The sequence below is a fragment of the Eriocheir sinensis genome, chromosome 8 (assembly GCF_024679095.1).
Source record: "Eriocheir sinensis breed Jianghai 21 chromosome 8, ASM2467909v1, whole genome shotgun sequence".
NCBI lineage: Eukaryota > Metazoa > Arthropoda > Malacostraca > Decapoda > Varunidae > Eriocheir > Eriocheir sinensis.
Window position 1 is genome coordinate 25,622,391 of NC_066516.1, and position 22,500 is coordinate 25,644,890.

General features: G+C 45.5%; 3 non-coding genes across 3 annotated transcripts; 1 reads left to right on the forward strand and 2 right to left on the reverse strand.

The window, feature by feature from the left end:
* Window positions 1-7,713: 7,713 nt before the first annotated feature.
* On the reverse strand, window positions 7,714-7,786 carry Trnav-aac (transfer RNA valine (anticodon AAC)). Its single transcript has one exon. It is a non-coding gene; the product is annotated as a tRNA-Val (tRNA).
* Window positions 7,787-9,267: 1,481 nt separating this feature from the next.
* Window positions 9,268-9,341, forward strand: Trnai-aau (transfer RNA isoleucine (anticodon AAU)). Its single transcript has one exon. It is a non-coding gene; the product is annotated as a tRNA-Ile (tRNA).
* A 767-nt stretch (window positions 9,342-10,108) lies between these two features.
* Trnai-aau (transfer RNA isoleucine (anticodon AAU)) lies at window positions 10,109-10,182 on the reverse strand. The gene has a single exon. It is a non-coding gene; the product is annotated as a tRNA-Ile (tRNA).
* Window positions 10,183-22,500: the final 12,318 nt, after the last annotated feature.

Consider the following 22,500-nt stretch of genomic DNA (forward strand, 5'->3'; position numbering starts at 1 on the left):
AAGGAGGTGGAGACACGAGGAGGAAATGAGAAGTGGATGGATGATGGAGAGAAGAGAGAGAGGGAAGGTGGAAGAGGTGGAAGACTAGGGAAAGGAAAGATGTATGAAGAAAGATGGAGAACATAAGAACATAAGAACGTAAGGAGTCTGCAAGAGGCCGGTTGGGAGGAAGGAAGGTCAGAGAGGGCGATGGAAGGAAGGATATGGAGAAAGGGAGGGAGGGAGGGAGAAATATATGAATGACGGAAAGAAAGGAGGAAAGAGAAGGGGATGTAAGAAGAGGAAAGAAAAGAAATAGGGGTAAAGATGGATAAAGGGAATAAGAAAGAAAGAAAAGAGGGGGAGACGAAAGATGGAGAAATCCGAGAAAGAAGAAGAAATGGATGAATGAAGAGGTTGCAAGGAGAGAGAGAGAGAGAGAGAGAGAGAGAGAGAGAGAGAGAGAGTTGATAGAGTAGCAATGCACGAATGGCGGTTAAGAAAGGCCGCTGGGAACGATGTGATTGGAGGGTGTAAGAAGACTCTTTAATCACACGTCGGGGGCACCTAACACTCTCCCATTCTCTCTCTCTCTCTCTCTCTCTCTCTCTCTCTCTCTCTCTCATCAAGCAACACTCAAGGTGACCCTCATACTCGCCGGCCAGGTCCTCAAGCCACTCTCATTTGTCATCTTCGGCCTAGGAACACACACACACACACACACACACACACACACACACACACACACACACACAAACACGCGCCACACACATACTTGCCGTCATAAGCCTCGGACAGGTAAAGGCACAGGTATAATGAGGTGACCAGAGGAACCAGGTAGCGCGTGGCAGGTGAGGTGACGTGAGGTGCGCGCCCACACCTGCACGGCCGACGATTTTGTGGCCCATGTATCAAAGGAACGGACAGCTGCAGTTTAAGGTAAAGAGGAGGACGAGTAATACTAGACAAAAGGAGTCTTGATATATAGATTTGAAATGTAAATGAGAGAAGGTTAATTAATACGAAAAGTACATAAAAAAAAAGCCAAAGAAGGGATTGGACAGCCGGAGTTTTACGTTCACGAGGATTTGAATAACACTAAGGAAGAGGAGCTGATTAAATATAGATCGGGAACGTATGTGAGTGAAGGTTAACTAATACGAAAAGGACATAAAAAAAGGAAAAAAAAGGACTGGACAGCTGGAGTTTTAAGTTCAGGATGATTTGAATAGCACTAAGGAAAATGTGCTGATTAAATATAGACCGGGAACGTTTGCCGGTGAAAGTAAACGGTCACGAAAAGAACATTAAAAAAGGAAAAAAAAAAAGGGATTGAACAGCTGAGAGTTTTATGTTCACGAGGATCTGAATAACACTATGGAAAATGTGCTGATTAAATATAGATCGGAAACGTATGGGAGTGAAAGTAAGCGGTCACGAAAAGGACATTATAAAAAAGGAAAAAAAAAAGTAATTCTGATACGAGAGGTGTGTTTTTGAGGCTGTTTAAAGAAATGTAAAAAAAAAAGTTATTCTGATACGAGAGGTGTTTTTGAGGCTGTTAAAAATAATGTAAAAGAAAGAGTAATTCTGCTGCGAGAGGTGCGTTTTTGGGTCTGTTAAAAAAATGTAAAAAAAAGAGTAATTCTGATACGAGAGGTGTGATTTTGAGGCTGTTAAAAAAAATGTAAAAGAAAGAGTAATTCTGATACGAGAGGTGTGTTTTTGGGTCTGTTAAAAATAATGTAAAAGAAAGAGTAATTCTGATACGAGAGGTGTGTTTTTGGGTCTGTTAAAAATAATGTAAAAGAAAGAGTAATTCTGATACGAGAGGTGTGTTTTTGGGGCTGTTTAAAGAAATGTAAAAAAAAAGTTATTCTGATACGAGAGGTGTGATTTTGAGGCTGTTTAAAAATAATGTAAAAGAAAGAGTAATTCTGATACGAGAGGTGTGTTTTTGGGTCTGTTAAAAAAATGTAAAAAAAGAGTTATTCTGCTGCGAGAGGTGTGTCTTTGAGGCTGTTAATATTTGTACAATGCCTTATTTTGCTATACTTTCTTTATTTCACTGTGGAAAAATAAACTAAAACGAAAAAATACAAGACAAGAAGCAAAGGCGGTTACAGAGATTGCGTTTATTCAGTACTTGGGGGCATTTGAATATAACTAAGAGATGGAGGTCATTAAATATTAGTCGTAAAAGTGTGTGAGTGTCCGAGGATTAATGATGTATCTTATGTGCTTATGAATACCTCTAAAAAAAAGGACCTCGTAATTCATAAGTCGAATATGTAGATGAGAGTTAAGATATAATTTATTTTTTATTCGCGTGCATCTGAATGACACTAAAAAGGAGATGGTAAAAAAAATATAGATCGGAAATGTAGATGAATGGAGGAGGATTTATTTCGTATTTTTGTGCATGTGAATCAGCGATGCAAAATTGTCGTACACTGAGCATTGCATCTATCATTTTAGGCTCCAGGACCGTCGTAACCGCACAAATAACGATAGAAAATTAAAGTTATCGTTAAAACTGTTAAATATTGGTGGTTTTCGTTCTTTTATCGGTTATCGGTGAGAAACTATGAAAATGCAATGCGCTGAGTACGATAACTTGGCAACGCAATCTGAGTAACACCAGAGTAAAGGAAAATAAAATACGTAACATATAAATACTGTAACAAGACGTCTCTCTAACTAAATCTGATGGATAGGAAAACATATTAATGGAAAAAAGACTTAGAAGATGACTACGGACGGGAGGTAATATGTTAGATGTTGACAGAGGAAAATGTGGAGGAAGGTGAAGATGAAGAAGTTATGGGAGACAGGCAACAATGTATGGGAAGATGAAGATGAAGATGAAGAAATACAATGTGACTGAAGATGAGTTCGGAGGGAAAGTGATAAGATGTTAGGAGATGTTGACAGAGGAAAATGTGCATGAAGGTGAATATGAGGAAGCAATTGGAGACAAGCAACAGTGTATGGGAAGATGAAGATGAAGATGAAGTAATGCGAAGTGACTTAAAATGAATACGAAGGGGAAGTGATAAGATGTTAGGAGATGTTGACAGAGGAAGATGTGCAGGAAGGTGAATATGAGGAAGCAATGGGAGACAGGCAACAATGTATGGGAAGATGAATATGAAGATTAAATACTAAGAGGCAGAAATGGAGGAAAATATATAGCAAGACCAATATCAAAGTAAACAAAAAGAGAGACATACCGCATTTATATACAGCAAGGTGAACATAAAAGTTAAGTAATGGCGGGAAATATTTCACACGCAGCCATTTAATATCGTATCGCCGCCAAGGTCTCATTAGTATTGAGACTGAATGGGCGGCAGATCACGAGCGCCGAGTCACGTGCCGCGGAGCCTCCCTCAACCAAACCTTTACGACTGAACGTGTAAAGACCCCGTGAAGCGTGAACGATGCGGTGACGAGGGGAGGGGAGTATGAAAAGGTGTGTTTGGGGGTGGGGGGTGAGCTGTGAGGGGTTTGTGGAGGGAAGAGGGGGTTGTGTGTGGGTGGGGTGAGGTTGAGTTGTGAAGGGTTTGTGGGGGGAAGGGGAGGTTGTGTGTGTGGGGGGCGTGAGGGTTAGTTGTGAGGGTTTGTGGGGGGAAGGGGGGGTTGTGTGTGTGGGGGGGGTGAGTTGTGAGGGGTTTGTGGGGGGAAGGGGGGGTTGTGTGTGTGGGGGGTTAGGGTGAGGTGTGAAGGGTTGTGGAGGGAAGAGGGGGTTGTGTGTGTGTGGGGTGAGGATGAGTTGTGAGGGGGTTTGTGAGGGAGGAAGGGGGGGTTGTGTGTGTGGGGAAGGGTGAGTTGTGAGGGGTTTGTGGGGGGAAGGGGGGAGGTTGTGTGTGTGGGGGGGTGAGTTGTGAGGGGTTTGTGGGGGGGATGGTGGGGTGCGTGTGTGTGGGGTTGTGTGGGGGGGTGATTTTTGTGTGTGTTGAGGTTATTTTTTCTTTTCATTATTATTAAGTTTAGTATATTAGTGTAGAACCGCTTACTAATAAAGACTCAATAAATATCAGAAACCTCAATACATTATCATCATAAACAACAACAATAAAAAACAATAACAACAACATGTGTCTATTTTTCATCATAACAATAACAACAACAATAAATAACAATAACAACAACATTTCTGGCTATTTTTTCATCATCATAACAATAACAACAACAATAAAAAAACCAATAACATTAACATTTCTGGCTATTTTTTCCTCTCAGTCACCACTACCACCACCACTACCACCACCACTACCACCATCACCACAACGTCATCACTACCATAACCACACCACCACTATTACTACCATCACACTACTCTCTCTCTCTCTCTCTCTCTCTCTCTCTCTCTCTCTCTCTCTCTCTCGTAAAGTAGAGGCAAAGAGTGTGTTATCTAACCAATGAGACAGGAAGCAGGAGGGAGGAACAATCTTGGGCTCAACACAGAACTTGCTCTCCCATGCAGCCTCCCTCCCACCACCTCTCCCTCTCCCTCCCTTCCACCTCGATGCCAAAAATGTTCGCCGCGGCCACGCTCAGAGAATTAACACGAGCTGCAAATAGGCGAGCGGTTCACACAGACACACACACACACACACACAGACCCTTCCCTCCCCCAAACTGTTCTAAAGCTCCCACCCTTACAAAGCAGAGCCAAGGAGAGAGAGGAAGGGAGGGAGAGGAAAGAGGAAAGGAAGGAAAGGAAGGGAGGAGGGAGGGAAGGAGAGAGAGAGAGGAAGGGAGGGAGGGAAGAGGGATTGAGGGAGGGAGGAAAGAAGAAATGAAGGGAGGGAGGGAGATTGATTGAAACCTTTACCCACAAATATAATCCACAAATGTTAAAAAAATACTTCACGGCCTGCAGTAACCCAATTTTAGCACAAAACAGTTTAATCAGATATGTACAGGAGTTAATATTTACAGAGATTCTACGAGCACAGAAATTGGGATTGGCAATGAGTATTCTCGGGAGCAGTAAGGAGAGAAAGGAAGAAAGGGAGGGAGGGAGGGATGCTGGAAAGGAGACGCCAGGGAGAGCAAGGCCTTGAAGCGTCACCCACAACGACACACAGACGGAAAAAAAATGTGTTTGTGAGTCTCGCGTCTCAATAAAAGTGACCAACAAGGAAACTGTCGAGATAAAATGAACTCTGAAACCGAGGCGAAAATTATCCTGACAATGTAAATAAATAAAACACGTAAATAAATAGACAGAGAATAGAATTGGAAAATGAGAAGATCACACAGCAGAGAGATAGAGAGAGAGAAAAAAAAGGTTGGAGGAAATACCTTTTTTTTTAGGCCTTTTTCCAGCATTTTCTTTCAGCACAGTTTTTCATCTTTTGACTTTAAAACTACCCTCTTTGCTGTAAAATATGGGAAGAAAACTCACACCCAATAAAACGTAAATGAAACTCGTTTACTACACGTCAACAACATGTCAGGGGGGGGGGGGGCTGGGCAGTGTGGTGGAAGGGGGGCTGAATGAAGTGAGTGGGAGGGTTAGCGGGGTGGGTCTGGGTGAATTTTAGTTCGGGGGTTAACTGGGGGGGGGGGGCTGGGCAGTGTGGTGGAAGGGGGGCTGAATTTAAGTGAGTGGGAGGGTTAGCGGGGTGGGTCTGGGTGAATTTAGTTCGGGGGTTAACTGGGGGGTGTGGGGGGTGGAAGGGTGAGGGGCTTAACTTGACTGGGTGAATGTGTGTATGGGGGCTGAGGGGAGTGGTTGGGGTTGAACTGGGGTGGGGGGGTGGGGGAAATGTGGTGCCCCAGTGGTCAGCGGCTGTCACTCGCCCCCCTCCCCCCGCGGTCACCCCCGTTAGCATGCGGTCACCCACTGTCCTCTCTATCCATTAACACGGGCAAGTAATTGGGCTGGGGGAGGGGGGGAGGGGGCAAGGAGGGGAGGGGGGGAGTTGGGGGCCGGCGCGGCGGTGTGGGTAACCAGGAGACAGACAAACACCAGACACCCCCATTCCTCCCCCCTTATTCAGGTTTTAAGGGGGGCGAGGGGTGCAAGGGGGTGCGGAGAGAGAGAGAGAGAGAGAGAGAGAGAGAGAGAGAGAGAGAGAGAGAGAGAGAGAGAGAGAGAGAGAGAGAAAAATTAACTAACAGTAGACTTATTGTATGAAATATATATAGTGAGCATTTTAGTCCCAACTTCGAAACAGCACCAACCATAATCTTCTTCATTCATTTCCTTCATGATATACCTTTCTGGATGACTCGAGGGCTAATGCCACGGAGATGAGCACTGAGGCCACGCGCAGCTATAATGTATGCTCCCTTGATAATGGAAAAAAATATACCTCTCTGGATGACCCCGGGAACCTATTCTAGTCATGGGGTATGTCTCGCCTAATCTGAATTCTTTGCCTCATTTCCTTCTCACTGTTTTTTCTTCCTTTCTTCCTCATTCTATTCGTTAATCTTTTTCCTTTCTAGTGCCCCCGGTTGGTTATAAAGACCAGTCTGCAGAACAACAACTGACGCAGAAGCTTAGCAAGGGAGCGTATCTATTTCTCTGAAGCTAAGGATGGCAACACTGCTAGAAAAAGAAACATTGGTAAGCCTCGAAGTACTCCAGATATTATTAGAGAACCAAGAACATGACGCTAGCTGCCACCTCATGGTATAAGCAGAATTCCCTTGTCAATACCCACTCCTTCCATCCTTTCTATAACCCTGTCCTTCCCCGCTGCCACGCTTTTCCCCACCTTGCATCTCCCCAACTCGCTTCCACTCTCCCTAGAAAACCATAATCCCGGCTATAGTTCCATTTCTCCCTTATATGTTGAGGGGACACCTTCAGCAGTTCCGTTGGCAATACCCACTCCTTCCATCCTTTCTCTAACCCTGTCCTTCCCCGCTGCCACACTTCACCCCGCCTTGCATCATCACCCCCGCCCCCCTCTACCCACAGCGCCCCGCCCCGCCACTCCACGTCAACACAAGTAGTGGTTTGAGGTTCACGAAGGAGATTTACCGAAGGGATTGTGGTGAGGACGCGGTTTTCAGTGGCTTTGGTTAATTTACAAGGGGCAGGGGCTGAGAAGGGGGTGTGTATGGGATAGGGGACTAAGGGAAGGGGTCTGGGGGTACTGGGGGCGTCTGGGGCATGGGCTAGAGGGCGTGGCAAGGGGGCAAGATGTTTGTTTTGAGGGTAAGGGTAAATTGGTGGGTTCTGGACGCGTCGTTAAGGCTCCAAGGCGAAATTAGGGCTTTGGGAGACAACGGTGGCGGGGACGGGCTCGTGGGTTGTGTTTAATTTTTTGGGGCTATTTTTTCTGCCTTCTTTTCTTTTTCTTATTGTTTTTTGTTGTTGTTGTCTTTCTCTCCTACCTCTGTGTACCTACCAGAGAAAATGAAGACAGAGAAAAAGGAGAAGAAGGAAGGGGGGGGAGGGATGGGGAGGAGGAGATAGAAGATGGCGAAGAAACGAAAAAGAAAAAGAAAGGAAAAGAAGGTCAAGAACAAGAACAAGAAAAAGAACAAAAAGCAGAAGAGGAGGAGGAGGAGGAGGAGGAGGAGGAGGAGGACGAGGACGAGGACGAGGACGAGGACGAGGAGGATAGGAGACGGAGAAAAAGGGGAAGTAGATGAGAAGAGAAGAGCTGAATTAAAGGTAAACGGAAAACTATCAGAAAAAAATGAAGAGAGAGAAAAAGGAGAAGGAGAAGCAAAAACAAGTCGAATAAAAAGAAAAAAAAAACATGTGCTCACCAGGGCTCGAACCTGGGACCTTCTGTGTGTTAGACAGATGTGATAACCACTACACCATGAGCACCTGATACTGCCCGCGCGGACACTGGACTTTGTGAAGGCAAGGCCCGGGCATCACACAACACACCTTCGCTACAGCATTACGGGGGGGGGTAAGGCGCGTGAGGCAACAGGAAAAACTCTAGAATTACACCCGAGTCAAGATTGCGGACCAGACCATCACAGAACCCTCGCCTTGACACTTCTGCACCATTACGAGGGGAGGGGGGGGGGGGAGGAGAGGGGAGGCAACAGGTAAAAACTCTAGAATTACACCCAAGTCAACCTAATGGACCAGATCGGTCACTTCCCTCACTGTCACACCACACTCCCTCACTACCTATGAACTACTACCCTGCACACAATACCAGTCACTTCCCTCACCGTCACACCACACTCCCTCACTACCTATGAACTACTACCCTGCACACAATACCAGTCACTTCCCTCACCGTCACACCACACTTCCCTCACTACCTATGAACTACTACCCTGCACACAATACCAGTCACTTCCCTCACCGTCACACCACACTTCCCTCACTACCTATGAACTACTACCCTGCACACAATACCAGTCACTTCCCTCACTGTCACACCACACTTCCTCACTACCTATGAACTACTACCCTGCACACAATACCAGTCACTTCCCTCACCGTCACACCACGCTTCCTCACTACCCTATGAACTACTACCCTGCACACAATACCAGTCACTTCCCTTACTGTCACACCACACTTCCTCACTACCTATGAACTACTACCCTGCACACAATACCAGTCACTTCCCTCACTGTCACACCACACTCCCTCACTACTCTATGAACTACTACCCTGCACACAATACCAGTCACTTCCCTTACTGTCACACCACACTCCCTCACTACTCTATGAACTACTACCCTGCACACAATACCAGTCACTTCCCTCACCGTCACACCACACTTCCCTCACTACCTATGAACTACTACCCTGCACACAATACCAGTCACTTCCCTCACCGTCACACCACACTCCCTCACTACAACTACTACCCTGCCTCACTTCCCTCACCGTCACACCACACTTCCTCACTACCTATGAACTACTACCCTGCACACAATACCAGTCACTTCCCTCACCGTCACACCACACTCCCTCACTACTCTATGAACTACTACCCTGCACACAATACCAGTCACTTCCCTCACCGTCACACCACACTTCCTCACTACCCTATGAACTACTACCCTGCACACAATACCAGTCACTTCCCTCACCGTCACACCACACTCCCTCACTACCTAAGAACTACTACCCTGCACACAATACCAGTCACTTCTCACACCGTCACACCACACTCCCTCACTACCCTATGAACTACTTCCCTTACATAATACCAGTCACTTCCCTCACCGTCACACCACACTTCCTCACTACCCTGCTGCTCACCTCTCTCCCTACACACCACCCTCACACAATACCTACTGGTCCATTTTTCACCCCGTCCGCCTGCCAGCACTATCGGCCTGTTAGCTCAGTTGGTTAGAGCGCCGTGCTAATAACGCGGATGTCGAGGGTTCGATCCCCTTACGGGCCAAGGTGGACCAATGTTTTGAACGATGTAAGACGCGACTCATCCGTTGGTAAAGAGACGACTGCGGGGGTTTGATGCAGGTCTTCAAATGCCTTCATAAGTTCAGTTAGGTCCAGCACTCCAAGCTTTTTGCACGCCAGACTAACCCGAGATCTGGGGCCGCTTTCACAGTCACCTCGTTTGTTTTGATCGTTACCAATGGCGGCGATCGCGCTATAGTATTTCCACGTGAAACTGGCCGATGGGGTAGTGACGGCTGCGGGGTTAGCCCAGCCCCGCACCTTGCCACACACTCTCAACACCTCTCGCTTTCTCTGCAGGCGCCACTACCCCACAGGCCAGTTTCACGTGGAAAACTATAGCGTCGATCACCGCCATTGGTAACGATCAAAACAAAGTGACTGAAAGCGGCCCCAAGAGACGGTCGCAATCACCTCCTCCATCATGCCCATTCTCCTCCTCTTCCGGCACCTTTCCTCATCCTCACTTACCACTGCCATCGCCACCACCACCACTGTCACCTCCCCTAATACCACCCCAGCAAGAAACACACCCTGACCCGAGATCTAGAGGCGGTCATAATCGCCACACTGATAACCGCCTCTAGATCTCGGGTTAGTTCAGAGGTGCAAAAAGCTTGGAGTGATCGACATTACTGGACTTATGAAGGTATTTAAAGACCTGTATTAAATCTCCAAGCAGTCGTCTCCTAACCTAACCTAACCTAAAGAAGTTGAGTCGCTTGTGTCGTTCAAAACATTGGTCCACCTTGGCCCGTAAGGGGATCGAACCCTCGACATCCGCGTTATTAGCACGGCGCTCTAACCAACTGAGCTAACAGGCCGATAGTGCTGGCAGGCGGACGGGGTAAGAAATGGACCAGTATGGTGTGAGGGTAGTAGGTGGTAGGGTAGTGAGGGAGGTGGCCGGGACAGAACGCAGTGTTGTGTGAGGGGCTGAGGGCAGGGAGTGATACGAGAGTGACATTATACACGGCACAACGACGTTAAAAGATACATCAACGTTATAGACACAAGCACTTTACAGACACTAGAACGTTACAGACACATGAATACAAACACAGGGACGTTACCAGACACAGCAACGTTACAGACTCATAGATAATACAGTCACAAGGGCAACACAGACAAATGAACGTTACAGACACATGAATACAAACACAGGGACGTTACAAGACACAGCAACGTTACAGACTCATAGATAATACAGTCACAAGGGCAACACAGACAAATGAACGTTACAGACACATGAATGCAAACACAGGGACGTTACAAGACAGCGACGTAACAGACTCATAGATAATACAGACACATGGAAATAGAGGAATACAGACAAATGAACGTTACAGACACAAAAACGTTAGACTCAAGAACGTTACAAAACACAGCGACGTTACAGACACAATAAATTCAGTGTTGTGGGAAGTGGGCGACAGAAGAGTGACGTTACAGAGGTAGTGTTTCTCGTAGTGAGGGAAGCGATTGGTGTAGGAGATGAGATATGAGAATTAAAAGATGGAGTATAGGAGACGGAGCACCAGTAATGAGAGAAGTGACTAGGAGGTTAGACATTTTTTTAAGGGAAGAGAATGACAAGAGTGACGTTACAGAGGAAGTGATTCTGGTGGTGAGGGAAGCGAGCGAAGAATGAAAACTATGAGAGACAAAATAAAAGAGAAGTGAGAGAAGTGGCAGGTGAGGTTAATTAAGGTGTAAAGGGAAGTAGGGAGTTATTAAAGGGTGACATTACAAGGCAGTCATTCTCGTGGTGAGGGAACCGAACGAAGAGTGAAAACTATGAGAGACAAAATAAGAGGAGTAACAGTAATGAGAGAAGTGACAGGTGAGGTTAATTAAGGTGTAAAGGGAAGTAGGGAGTTATTAAAGGGTGACATTACAAGGCAGTCATTCTCGTGGTGAGGGAAGCGAACAGTGTGAGGGAGACTGGTGGCGGGGAAGGGAGCTTGAGAGGCAACTGTAACACACCTTTTGGCACACTTCCCACCACGTGTTAGTCTCTCTCTCTCTCTCTCTCTCTCTCTCTCTCTCTCTCTCTCTCTCTCAGCGGCACAACAAGGTCCTCCTAATAAGAATGTCCGCCTTGCCCCAAAAGATAGAGGAGAGAGAGAGATGATTGATCGTTAAAGTAGAAAATTATTATTATTATTATTATTATTATTATAATTACCAAAACTCAATGGTTATCCTACCAGTCACTTCTGCTGACGTGATGAAAGTTATCAAGACTCTCAAAAGTAAAAACTCAAATGTTAATGAAATCTCAGCCCACATAATTAAAAGTAATATTGAGAAATTACTTACCCCATGCATTGCTCTTTAATCAATCAATATCCACTGGCAAATTAAATCTGGCCCTGTAAGTGTGCAACAATTATGGCTTTAGGTCAGGTTCTTTTCTTCTCATCTCTATTCTTGACAAATTATATTTCTATGGTATACGAGGACCTCTACACTCCTGGTTTCAAGACTAACAAACAGATCTCAGTGCACAATATATGATGGCCATAAGTCCAACACCATCCTCTTTGCAGATGACATGACTTTGTATTTTACTGACTCTAATATTGAAACATTATTCCAAGCTAACCTAAAGACCTCAACAAATTATATAAATCAATAATATTAGTAGATCAACTAGTTTTAAGAACAATATTTCGAATAAACTTTCAAGAAGCACTGCTATGCTATATCGTCTAAGAGATTTTATACCGCGAAGTACTAAAACTTGTATTATGCACATATACCCTCACCTTCTATTACTGCAATCCTATCTGAGTACCATATATATCACCCTTAACTAGTCTGGTTACTACATAAAAAGATAATTCAATTATCACAAACAAGTCTTACCTTGAACACCACACCACCCCTCTCTAAAACACAAAATCCTCGACTAATTATTATTATTATTATTATTATTATTATTATTATTATTACTGTTGTTGTTTTATTAGTTTTCTTGCTGAATCCTGTTCGGGGGTACATTCGTGTTGGCAAGAGTACCCGTTACACACACACACACACACACACACACACATACACACACACACACACACACCCTCCCCTCCACACATACCCCTCCTCCCCACGCATATACCCCTACCACACACACACACACATACACACACACACACACACACACACACACACACACACACACACACACACATACTCCCCCCCACACATACCCCTTCCCCCCACACACATACCCCCTCCCCCCCACGCATACCCCCTCCTCCCACATAAACCCTCCCTTATCCCCACATAGAACCTCCCCATCCCCCCTACACACACACACACACACACACACACACACACACACACACACACACAGGGAGACGCCCACACGTACACGCACTTCACTTATCAAGGAAGAATTCTACATCCGCGTGTAGCACGAAGAGAAGACGACGAGCGGAACACGAGGAGACAATTAACGGAGGAGGAGGAGGAGGAGGAGGAGGAGGAGGAGGAGGAGGAGGAGGAGGAGGAGAGGGGGGAAAGGGGGTGAAGAGATATGGGTAAAGTTAGAGAAGAAGTAACGTAGCTAAGAAGTAAAAAAGAGGAAGATTAGGAGGAAAGGAGAAATGGGAGAAGAAATATATAGTTAAGGATGAGTCTGGGAGGAAAAAAACAGAAGGAAGAGAACAAAAAAAAAGTCAGAGAAGAGGGAGGAGAAAGAGAAGGAAAGGAGACGAAGGAAGAGGAGGATTAAGAAAAGAAGAGACAAAAGGGAAAGAGAGAAAAGACACGAAAAAAGGAAGAAGAGGAGGATGCGTATAGAAAAGAAGAACAAAAAATATAACGAAAGAGGAACAGAAGCGAAAGAAAATAAAAAAGCGGGAAGAGGAGAAATAAGAAAAAATAAAAAAGCCAAACAGGAACAAGAACAAGGAAAGGTAGGTAGGTGGAAGAGGGAGAGGAGAATGGGGAACGGGGGTAGGAAGTAAAGTAGAAAGAGAAGCAGAAGGAGGAGAACTATATAGGAGGAGGAAAAGGAGGAGGAGGAATGAGGCAGGAGGCAAGAAAGGCAGGTCGTTGGAAAGGGAAGAGGAGGAGGAAGAGGGGAGAAGAAGAAAGAGGGAGGTGGAGGGGAGAATGAGGAGGGGGGTGAGTAGCAGGAGAAGGAGGAGGAAGTCTAAGAGAAGAACCACGAAGGAGAGGAGGAAGAGGAGTGAGAGACAGCCAAGAAAATAGGAAGGTAGGTTCGTAGTAAGGGAGAGGAGGGGAGGAGAAGGAGAAGAGGTGGTAAGGGGGGGATGGGGGGATTCTGCGGGTCGGTCTGTGTCCCGCCGCCACACAAACACACTTAACGACAAACCGTGGGCGTTATCGTGGACAGATCCCGCCGATAAAACTAATTACGAGTCATTATGTCAGCGGCAATTAGCGGCGGCTCGGCGGTGTCCTGGCGGTGAGGGGACCTGATGTTATCGCCGCCGCCACCACCGCCGCCACCACCATCACCACCACCATCACCACCACCGCTGCCTCTGCCCCTACCGTCTATGTCAACCACCCGCATGTTCCTCCTCCTTCTGGTTCTTCGTGGTGTATTTCTCTACTCTTTTTTATATTATTTTTCTCTTTTTTCTTTATTCTTTTTTTCTGATTTCGTGTTTTGTCTGTTTTCCTTCTTTTTTGTGTCTTGTTCTTTTTCTTCTCCTTTTCCATGTCCTTGTGTTTCTTTTTCCTTCGTTATTTTCTTTCTTTCCGTTCGTCTTCTGGTTCTCCTTGTTTCTGTGCCTCCCCCTCTTTCTCTCTCTTCCTCTTCTTCTTTCGCGTCTCTTTTTTTTTTGTTTTCCTTCTCTTCTTACTTTTTTTTCTTGTTCTTGTTCTTTTTCTTCTCCTTTTCCATGTCCTTGTGTTTCTTTTTCCTTCGTTATTTTCTTTCTTTCCGTTCGTCTTCTGTTTCTCCTTGTTTCTGTGCCTCCCCCTCTTTCTCTTTCTTCCTCTTCTTCTTCTTCTTTTCCCTTCTTCTTCCGCGTCTCTTTTTTTTGTTTTCCTTCTCTTCTTACTTTTTTTTCTTGTTCTTGTTCTTTTTCTTCTCCTTCTCCATGTCCTTGTGTCTGTTTTTCATTCGTTATTTTTTTCTTTCCGTTCGTCTTCTGTTTCTCCTTGTTTCTGTGTCTCCCCCTCTTTCTCTCTCTTCCTCTTCTTCTTTTCCCTTCTTCTTCCGCATCTCTTTTTTCTTGTTTTCCTTCTCTTTTTACTGCTCCTTCTTTTCCTTTTCTACTGTCTTTTTTTTTGCCTCACGTGTCATTCTACTTTCCTTCTTTCACATGCTTCCCTCTACTTCCTCTTCCTCTTCCTCGTCCTCGTCCTCCTCCTCCTCCATCATGCCCATTCTACTCTTCCTCTTCCGGCACCTTTCCTCATTCTCACGTACCACTGCCATCATCGCCACCACCACAACTGTCATCACCACCACCACTATCACCTCCCCTAATACCACCCCCAGCAAGAAACACACCCGTACCACCACCTCCACCACCACCACCTCCACCACCACCTCCACCACCACCATGATCCCTAACCTACCTTCACCTTTTCCTTTAATTTTGTCCACAACCACTACTTCTGCTATCACCACCACCATCACCTCCAGCAACCCACCACCATCACCACCACCACCACCATTAATCTTACCCACCATCACCACTGTCCCCACCACGACCACTATCACCACCACCATCACCATCGCTACCATCTCTACTACTCTTCTTGGCGACTATTACCACCACCATCATCACCACCCTACCATCACCACCACCACCATTACATCACCACCTACTCTATCACCATCACCACTAACCTACCATCACCACTAACCTACCATCACTACCAACCTACCACCACCACCACTACCACCACCGCCGTCGCACACCTGTTCAGCTCGCCAGGTATAGGGTCAAGGTAACCAGCTGCCCCACTATGCCCCTCCTCCTCCTCCTCCCCCTCCCCCCCTTACCTGTGTGTTCCTCCCGTTCAGGTAATACTGTCTTCCACACCTGTTTGTTTCTGGCGTTGTGAGTTTGATGGTTTAATTCACTGTTCAAATGTTTATTTTTATTTTAAAGTTTTTGGAAATGAGAATGAGACGAAAGGAGGAGAGAAGACACAAGAAAAGGAAGGAAGAACAGGAGGAGGAACAGGAGACAGGAGAGAAAGAAAGAAAAAAAAAAAAAGCGTAGATTGATGTTTTGTTTTTTTTCACTTACTTTTTTTTCCTTTTTCGTTTGGTGTTTTTTTTTGTGTTCCCGTTTGTTTGTTTTTTTCGTTTCGTTTTTATTTTTTTTCTTTGAAGTATTTTCAGTTTTTTTTATTTGTTTGTTTTCTTTTACTGTGTTTTTTTCATATTTTTCTTTTCCTAATCCAACAGAGTAAAAAACCAAGCGCACACACACACACACACACACACACACACACACACACACACACACACACACACACACACGTACACAAAATAAACCTAAACACGATTACCACTAACATTCCTCTCTCTCTCTCTCTCTCTCTCTCTCTCTCTCTCTCTCTCTCTCTCTCTCTCTCTCTCTCTCTCTCTCTCTCTCTCTCTCTCTCTCTCCCCTAAGAAAAAATGAAGAGAAAAAAATCAGCTTCTAAACAGGTAAACTTAATTAAAACACACCTGAAGCAAGACAATAAACGCTTCCAAACAAACACATCACAAACTTGCCAGACGTGTTTTGTTTCAAGTTCGGAGACCAATAAAACTAATAACACACGTACAGAACAAGTCATGCGCTACCTGACCTGACCTGACCTCGCGTGAACCTTCTCTCGGGGCCACGTCAAGGAATAATCCACCGTGACGATTTTTTTTTTATTAGTTTTTACAGCAATAGAGAATGGTAAAGGGGAAGAAAGATATAGAGAAAAAAGTCGCTATGCTGTTTCTCCTCAAAAACGAAAAGCATTATCTGACATGAGTAAATAAGTGGTGGTCACCTATACTAACCTAACCTAACTTCACTTCTCCAAAATCAAATAAAACCAACTTCCTTTACACACTTCACTTCTTAGCTGCCCTCACCTCATGACCTGACCTTACCTGAACTAGCCAATCCGAACCTTACCTAACCTAACCCAGCAAAACCTAACTTGACCTGACCTAACCTAACCTAGCATAACCTAACCTAACCTTACCTATGCTAGCCAATCCAGACCTAACCTAACCTAGCATAACCTAACTTGACCTTACCTAACCTTACCTAACTTTACCTATGCTAGCCAATCCAGACCTAACCTAACCTAGCATAACCTAACTTGACCTTACCTAACCTTACCTAACTTTACCTATGCTAGCCAATCCAGACCTAACCTAACCTAGCATAACCTAACTTGACCTTACCTAACCTTACCTATGCTAGCTAATCCAGACCTAACCTAACCTAGCATAACCTAACTTGACCTTACCTAACCTTACCTATGCTAGCCAATCCAGACCTAACCTAAGCTAACAATCTAATCTGATGAAGAGTAACATTACGATATACCGGTAACACTCACCACCACGGCAGCGTCCTCAGGTGGGTTGGTGGTGATGAAATGGTGATGAAGTGGTGATGAAGGAGTGATGAGAGGTGTGCAGTGTGGCTTCCCGGACACCTGAGACACCTAAGGAAGAAAAAGCACAGACCTGATGTTATTGTTGCGATGACGATGTTGCTTCTTTTTACATCTCTCCCTCTTTCCATATATATATTTTTTTAGAGCTAAGGAGACAGTTCAAGGGCGCAAAGAAAAATATAACAATAAATAAAAATAAAAAAGCCCGCTACTTACTGCTCCCGAAGAGGTCAAAGGAGTGTTCAAAAAGAGAGGTCAATTTCGGGAGGAGAGGTGTCCTGACATCTCCGACCTTTCTTTCTTCTTTCGCTTCATTTAATCATCCAAATTATACTCTGTCTCTCATTTCATTATCCTCTTCTCCCTTAATCGACCCTTTTCCTGCCTTCCTAAATATGCTGTCTCCTTCCCTCCCCCCCCCTCTCCCTCCTTTTAGCATAACCTAACTTGACCTAACCTAACCTTACCTAACCTTACCTATGCTAGCCAATCCAGACCTAACCTAACCTAGCATAACTTGACCTTACCTTACCTTACCTCCCTCTCTTTTTTCCATTACTCTCTGTCCATCCATTTCTCCCTCCTCCGTTTCTTACTCCCATCCATAGCTTCCTTCCTTCCACCCCTACCTCCTCCCTCCTCTTTTCCTCCATTCCACCTTCCAATCCCAATCTCCTCCCCTCCCTACCTCCTTCCTTTCCTCCCATCCAAAGCTCCTTCCCTCTCCTTCACTCTCCCCTCCCAGCCTTCCTTCCTCCACTATCTCCTCCCTCCTCTTTCCCTCCTTTCCTTCTTCCAATCCCTGGCTCCTTCCCCTTTCCCTTCCTCCCATCTCTGCTCCTTCCCTTTCCTTCACTCCCACGTCTCCCATCCCTTCCTCCTTCTGTTCCTCCTTTCCTTTCTCCTCTCCCCTTTCCTTTACCTCAACCCTACCATCCCTATACCTCTTCCCCTTCTTTCTCTCTTTTACTACCCTTCCCTTCCTACCATCCCACCCATCCTCTACCCTTTCCCGCACTTCCTCCCACCAATACAAAGCAATACCGCGTAACAAACGAATCGGCGTGAATGAATCGGTGTTGGGAAGCTGCGGGGGGCCACGTGCTTCATTGGGGGCAGGAAGCGAGGGCTGTATCGGACTGTAGCGGCGGGAAGTTCACTAATAGGGCCAGCGACAGGTGAGGAAAATTACCTGTTTGATCAGTGATGTCAACGTCCTGGGCATCGGCCGCTCAGGTGAGATGGGGAGAAGAGGGGAAAAGGGAAGGGACAAAGGGAGAGGGGAAGGGAGAGAATAGATAAGGAAAAGGGGTAAGGAGGATGGGTAGGGGAAGGAAAAAGGAAAGAGGAACAAGAGAGGAGGGGAGGAGGAGGAGTGGTCGTGGGGGAGGGGGGGGGGGTTGAGGAATGCTTATGTGATGTGATTGATTGATTGAAATAACCTGGAAACATTTACGGAGTGGAAGTATTTATTGACAACAAGCAGAGGTCATCATCCCCTCGTGAATGGCGGGGAATTGGTGTTAATGACTGATTGGCTGAATGGTACTAATGACTCAATGGCTGAATGGGGGAAGGGCTTGCATTCCCCTCTTCCTGCGACCTCAACACTTCTGACCTCGCTAACTGCATGCCTTCGACCCCTTCCCGCGGCCCCGCTACACACGACTCGTCTCATCAACTCCTCTTACTGACAGTCTTCTACCTCTACCTCTTGAATTCCGCCGCCATGTTGCCTCTCTTTCCATCTTCTATCGATATGTTCACGCTGACTGCTCTTCTGACCTCGCTAACTGCATGCCTCCATCCCTCCCCCTTCCCGCTACACACGACTCTACTCTAGTTCGTCTCATCAACTCTTCTCTTACTGACAGTCTTCTACCTCTTGAATTCCGCCGCCATGTTGCCTCTCTTTCCATCTTCTATCGATATGTTCACGCTGACTGCTCTTCTGCCCTCGCTAACTGCATGCCTCCATCCCTCCCGCGGCCCCGCTACACACGACTCTACTCTAGTTCGTCTCATCAACTCTTCTCTTACTGACAGTCTTCTACTTCTACCTCTTGAATTCCGCCGCCATGTTGCCTCTCTTTCCATTTTCTATCGATATATGTTCACGCTGACTGCTCTTCTGATCTCGCTAACTGCATGCCTCCATCCCTCCCGCGGCCCCGCTACACACGACTCTACTCAAACTCTTCGTCTCATCAACTCTCCTCCTCTTACTAACAGTCTTCTACCTCTTAAATTCCGCCGCCATGTTGCCTCTCTTTCCATCTTCTATCGACATGTTCACGCTGACTGCTCTTCTGGACTCGCTAACTGCATAAATAAATGATAATGCAAAGGAGCGACATAATAAGGTCAACGAGTAGAGGATTTCGTTTATATTTTTCTTTATTTACGATAATAACTTTTTTTCTCCCTCTTGTTTTGGTCGTTTTCGGAAGTAATTATTTTTTTTTATCACATTTCTTTCCTCTCCTCCTCTTCCCTTTTTCCTTTCAATATTGTTCCCTCCCATACGTCTTTCCCTCCCTCCCTCCCTCCCTCCCTCTCTCTCTCTCCCTTCTTTCCTTCACTCTCTCCCTCCAATCCACTTTTCATTCTCTCCTGTCTCTCACTCCTTTCCCAATTTTCCACGTCCATCTCTCTCTCTCTCTCTCTCTCTCTCTCTCTCTCTCTCTCTCTCTCTCTCTCTCTCTCTCTCTCTCTCTCTCTCTCTCTCTCTCTCTCTCTCTCTCTCTCTCTCTCTCCAGCCTTTCAGCCTTCTAATAAATATAACAATTTTGAGAGAGAGAGAGAGGAGCAGAAAGAGAAGGAAGAAGGATTGGACGACGAGGAGGAGGAGGAGGAGGAGGAGGAGGAGGAGGAAGAGGAAGAGAAATTGAACCATGAGGAAGAGAAGGAAGAAAAAATTAAACCAGTAGAAAGAAGAAGAAAAATCGAACCAGGAGAAGAAGGAGAAGAAGAAGAAGAGGAGAAGGCAGAAGAATCGAACCAGGAAAAGGAGGAGGAGGAGGAGGAGAAGGAAGAGAAGGAGGAGGAGGAGGAGAAGGAGGAGGGGAAGAAGAGGCACAGTTCCACCAGGTCCCGCCCCGCCCTTAAATCAGAAAGTCCATTGTGTTTCCCTCCATTGACACGTATATATCTTCGGCCTCCGCCCATTATCTCGTTCGCTTCTTTGTTTTTATTTCCTGACCTCATCCCAGTTCCCATTTTTTGCCTTAAACGGACGCGGCGGGAGGTGGAAACGGAAATTATAGGGTCGGGGGCAAGGCGGAATAGACAAGGGCACCTCCCTCTCTTCCCTTCCTCCCTTCGTTCTTTCGTCCGTCAGTGGTCAGTTTGTGTAGGTGTGTGGGGAGGGGGGGAGGGGGAGGGATTGGGGTGGGGGTGACGGGAAGGATGTGAGTATGTGTGTGTGTGGGGAGGTGTATGTGTGTGTGTGGGTGGGTTTGTGGGTGTGTGGAAGAGGTTGGGGTATTTGGGAGGGGGTATGTGTGTGTGTGGGGGGGGAATGTAGGTGTGTGGGGGGAGGTGTGTGAGTGTGTGTGTTTGTCTGTGTGTGTCTGTCTGCCCTTCAATGCTTCAGTGTTCTTAATTAATTTTTTTTTAAGCATTCATGTTCCCAAATTTTTCACTCTCTCTTTTAGCATGATTTATATTCTTCCATTTTCATCTTAATGCCCATGTTCCCTACTTTTTTTTATATTTATGATTGTTAGTAAATATGATCTAAATTAAAAGAAGAGGAAAACGCTAGAAAAAAACTGAATTGAGGCATGAAAACAAACAAGTGTGAAACTAAAGGTTGATGAACAGTATTCTTATTAGTATTTCAACACAGAGGAGGCGGTCAAAGGAAGAGCAGGGCATAAAAAAAGAAAACTTCCCCAAGATAAAGTATAGGTTAAAAATGCGATGCCAAATTTTGTTGGATATGTTATGACAAGTGGTCTGAGGGAGGAGGAAATGCAGACGAAGGACGGGCGCTGGGAGACTCTTGCATTAGAAAGTTGGACGTAATATAAAGAATGGCGGGGTACTATTTGGAGGACAGGATAGAGTAAACTAGAGCACCAATTATAGCTTAACCAGTGATGTAAGAAATGAAATTAGTGATAAAAAGGAAGAAAGAGGAAGGATTAAACAAGAAAACGAAGAAAAATAAAATAAAAAACCTTTCTCAACAACACAAGACCTTCCATCAGAAATAAAATAAAGGAATAAGAAACAGATAAAAGAAAAAAAAAAGAGAACTAAGAGTAAAAGAGAAAAAAATAAAGGTGAAGTAACTATGACTCCTCCCTTCCCTTCATTTTGGATAGCTAGCCCTTCACGCCCCATCCCTTCCCCTCAGTCCTTTTGTCACGCCTTCCTTCCCTCAGCCTCCCTCATTTGGTGTTCTCTTCCCTCATCTCCTCCCCTCTATTTCTCACCCTTGCCCTTGCTTATTCTCCATCAACCCTTCGCCTTCGCCTCTCATTTGGAATAGACAATCACCGAGGCCTTCCCTTCCTTTACTCCCCTCACTATAAGCTAACGCCCTTCATCCCATTCCTTTTTCTCTCTCTTCCATCTCTCTTTCCAACCACGATCCTCCTCCTCCTCCTCCTCCTTCTCCTCCAACACACCTGCCGTCAGCAAGACATATTGTTATCATCCGCCTCGTGTTACCTGAGTTGGAATTATTCAATTGAGCCTCACCTTTACCTGGGTCAAACACCAAGAATGGCTGGAATGTATGGGTCGCTCCTCTCTTCCTCTTCCTCTTCTTCTTTCTCCTGTTCCTTCACCTCCACCACCTCCTCCTGCTCCTCCTCATATCTTCCCTCCACTCTTGTAGCTGCTCCTTCTTAATGTCTTTTTATCCATCCTACTCCACCTCCACCTCTTCCTCCTATTCCATTTCTTGTTCTTCTCTTCCTCCTCCTCCTCCTTCTCCTCTTACCTCATGATTTCCTCTTTTTCTCTGATTCGTCTTCCTTCTCCTCTTCCTCTTCAATTTCTTCTTACGAGTATTCTCCTTCATCTTCCTCTTTCTTCAATTCTAAGTCACTCAACTCTTCTTTATTTTCTTCTTATTTCTCTTTCGTTCGCCTTCTGCATTTTTTTTCTCCTTCTTCCACTTTCTCTTTATTTTTTTTTGTTTCGCCTCGTCCTTTATTTTTTCTTTCTTCTTTAACTTCTTTTCTCCGCCTCTCTATTCATCTCATTATTTCCTATCCTTCCTTGGTTTCTTCCTTTCTTCCTTTCTTCCTTCTTCTTATTCCTGGTAATCCTCCTCCTTTTTCTTCTTTCTCTTCATCTCCCTCCTTCCTTTCCTTCCTTGGTTTCTTCCTTTCTTCCTTCTTCTTATTCCTGGCAATCTCCTCCTTTTTCTTCTTTCTCTTCATCTCCCTCCTTCCTATCCTTCCTTGGCTTCTTCCTTTCTTCCTCCTTCCTTCTTCTTATTCCTGGTAATCCTCCTCCTTTTCCTTCTTTCTCTTCATCTCCCTCCTTCCTATCCTTCCTTGCCTTCTTCTTTT